Below are 4119 nucleotides of genomic sequence, written 5' to 3'. Positions count from 1 at the left end.
AATCTAAGACAATCCTAAAAATATGTTCATTGTCACAAGAAAGGTTATAGTACTTACTCTCGTTACAACAAAGTATATTCTAGAGTTCACAGTTTTATGCGCTAACCGAATATGACAATGCTTGACGGTGCTGGAAAACACTAGGTGTTCCAAGCTACACCTTTAAAAGGCAAAGAAGATACTAAACCGAAATGAGTAGAAAAATATCCATAAAATGTTCGAACGAAGAGAATGTCGAAATTCGTACAAAATCTTCTGATTTAGCAAGCGATTTGTAGATGCGCAGAGACGGTTCAACTTCTATTTTCTTTGTCTTGTGTTCTGCGAGTATTACCAGTTCCAAGGCATCATGCTAACACAATTTTTTGATATATACTATTTAAATGAAACTATTTTCAAGACTAGCATTGGTCTGGTAGATTAGAACCCCAGTTAGGAAGGATTTTTGGTAATCAATAGGATCAAAATATAAATTTAAATGATTAAATCAACTGAAGGAAACTGCCCACAATTTAATTGATTAAAGAAAATTGTCTACAAATCGAATGAAAACACTGATTACTAATATCTTCTAATTTTCCTTCAAGTCGCCAGTCGCCGTGCATGTTTCGTTCACCGTGCAGTTTCAAAATCACGAAATTTAAAGAACTAGCTTCCTAAATCCATCGGAGAGATCCAGATCCCAAATCCTTTCGTTTCATCGTTTTATTGAAACATTCCAACTAAAGTTGAATCAAAATTTTAAATACACGGTAAGTTGATCATATAACGTGCACTGGTGCCAAACAAATGTCCTCAACTACTTATTCTCGTTTTGTTGGTAATAGTTTTATATTATTTCTAAATTGTGACGTATTTAGATAGGTCACGTCAAATCCACCTAAACGCACGGTAACTGGTGACTTGACGGTACGTGAAATTTGTTAAATGTATTACCAAAAGAACTAGAAGGTCTACCTTCTGATGTCGCAAAAAGCAGAAGCAAAAAAAATTGCTACGCTATAGCAGGCTACAGGCACCAGTGAATCAAGCTAGCTATTGTTCTATATCAGTGCACATACAAATTGTATCGTTGCCCCGGCTGCGGAGTAAAATCAGTTTGCCAAATGAAGCAAAAGTGTCTATGCTACGGGATAACACGAACAGTTAAGGAAGTGGAACAATTAGTTAAAGTGAAAATGGAGCTTAATCTCGCTGAAGTTACCTACATTCAGCTACATCACGTAAAAACTGTGTTTTGATCACGTTTAGAAGCTTAGCACAGGCCGAAAACTTTATTGCAAAGAACAACATGCAACACGAGGTCGAATTTAATAACACCAGAATCAAGATCCCCGTGCATATGGAAAACGACATGGTGGACGTGCGTATCCATGATTTGGCCCCGCGCACGAAGGAGGATTTCATCAAACAAATCATGTCGCAATATGGAGAAGTAGCATCTATTACGAATGACACCTGGAGAAATTTTTTCACCGGCATTCCCAACGGCGTTCGTATTGTGAGAATGCGAGTGACTAAACCAATACCTTCTTCCATGATTATCGAATGCAAATAACCGAAGGATGGCGTGACCTATAAGCAAACAACGCTAATTACATATCCCGGGCAGACCCCAACATGCCAATTCTGTAACTATACAGCCTACTACGGAAAAACATGCGCCGAAGCAACTAGTCAAAACTCATCTACTACAGCCAACTCTAACAAGCAGCCACCGATACCTTCAGATAAACCTAAAACAACGATCCAATTACCCAATAATGCAGGTACAACGACCACGACAACCGCTCCCAAACCAACAACTAGCATAGCCAAAAAAGAAGCAAATACCGATGAAGACGGATATACAACAGCGACCCATAAGAACAAGAAACAAATAAGAACCTCTGATCGTGAACAGGAAGAAAGCAGTACCGATGACGACATGGACGGGAACGATAACGCGAGAGAAGGCAGACTGAATGACCACCAAGCGGACTCACCGCCAAGGAAAAAGATCTCAACACGCAGCAGCAAACTGTGCTAACGCATTGAGCCGTTTCAAATAAAACTTTAGATTGAAAAAAATGAAATATTATAAATATGAACAAGCTCAATAATTTCAGCATCTCTTTATTCCGACACATGGACGAGTATACATCGCACTTACTTCACCTCTGCCGAAGAGTAACGTAGGTGTAAGGCCAACTTTCTTTGATGATTTCTGTTGTTCTGTAGTTGAGTGCCCAGAAAATATAGAACAGCTGCTCTTGGGTCGATTTCAATTTATTTATTATTTTTTCTCTCTTTTTCTTCGTGATCTCTGCTCATCTCTCTCATTTTATTCCATAACGAACACAAATGAAACAAAAACATGAAATCGAAACATTAAACCCAACTTATTGACTGTAGACTCAACTAGTTACAACATTTTAGTCGCTCTCCGTGATAGGCTACTGATGTTTGTTCACTGCATCGTCACGTCGTTTTTAGACTTACATGGACATTAATTGGAAACCATCGAAAGAGACAGAAATGCTGCTGCTTACAACATTAAGTTTATTATGATTGATTGACTAATATGTGGTTTAGCATCTATTGACATCCGTTGAAAAGTAAGGATAAAATCACAACAGATAGTCCTACCGCTACTATGTACGTTTCTGTACGTGAACAACATTAGTAATATACGACGGTATACAATTCGTGGGTTGATGAACACCTCAGAAAAACCGCTGTTTTACCACTTTTTGGCTTGTTTATTTTTTGGCATTTTTCTTGCTTATTGTTCGATTGTTTAAAATATCACTACTTTGCGGACTAATAATGTTTAAATACGAACCGCATTCTCCGCATAAAATGAAATTGAGTGTCAACAGAAATACTATAGCATTAAAATGACGCGAAAACAAAAACTGTCTTCTCGACTATATTGTCATCAACTAACGGAAATGTTTTTGTCTAGCACGCTTGAGTGAGATGCCTGATGTTTCTACTAAGCGTACAGTGCACTAACCTATTACAGAAATTCAATCTGCTTATGCTTTAACTAACTTTATTCTGGCTAATATATAACATAATATCTGAGTTTTGTTAGACACAACCACTAGCGATAAAGTTCTCATTTTGGGACAGTTTTTGAGCTCACTTTTCTATAAAACTTCTGCATTTTTATTATATATTTCGTTTATTTTATTCGGTTCAATGCATTAGCTAAATGAAGCCTTGTGTCTTCAATATATTTCCATGATGTGAACAATGAAAGTGATAAAACGTAAATGGTTGTCCTACAGATCTCGTGCGAACAACTAGCGATTGCATGTGGAGAACTATTTACTAGGCTGAGAAATATTTTTCCTAACCAACAGTGTCGCGGTGGTGTTCATTTCTATCTCGTACACTTCCTTATCATCATAGTGGTTACTGCCATGTCCATGTTCGCGAATTTCTGACGGGTCACGAGTGTCGACTTCCTCAATGATGGTGCCGACCGTTGATTTTGAGATACTAGACGCAGTTTTTGCCGTCAATATTATCCGAACAGCAGCCAAAATTTGGCAAATGTTTGTTTTTCAGGAAATGGTTTTGGAGACTATGTATATTCAAAGATATAATGTGTAAAATAATACTATCGCATTCAGTTTTTACGTACAGGGTCAGGTTGGAGGAAATATGTCTGTTCACCTAGATTTTCACCACAAAAACACCATTTAATATACTTCCTAGATGTGTCCTTTATAATGAATACCATTTTTTTCCAAATGTTACAGGAATGTTTTAATAGCCACGGTGCAAGTAAGTGGTATCAGATCTTGTAGCCGAGCATTGATTTTCTCATTGTCCATATATATGAGGATCAACCACATGTTACAAGTTGTTATGCAAAATGACTGGTTTCGCCTGGGCTAATTTGTTAAATGGCATCAGCACTGAACGCCTGACATGGTTAAACTCGTTAAAGGCGATGTTCGTAAGCATAACCTCCATAATCACCTTCAGCAAATATTTCACATCATGAATGTTGCTCCAGCCAAATATGGAGGCTATTGACTTCGGGTCTTTTCGCATAAGATCGATCTTATGCGAAAAGACCTGAAGTCAATAGCCTCCGTATTTGGCTGGAGCACTACTTCTTGC

This window comes from Topomyia yanbarensis, chromosome 2, assembly GCF_030247195.1.
Source record: "Topomyia yanbarensis strain Yona2022 chromosome 2, ASM3024719v1, whole genome shotgun sequence".
In the NCBI taxonomy this organism is placed as follows: domain Eukaryota; kingdom Metazoa; phylum Arthropoda; class Insecta; order Diptera; family Culicidae; genus Topomyia; species Topomyia yanbarensis.
The sequence above is the reverse complement of the archived record's forward strand: the minus strand, read 5'-3'. Positions refer to the sequence as shown.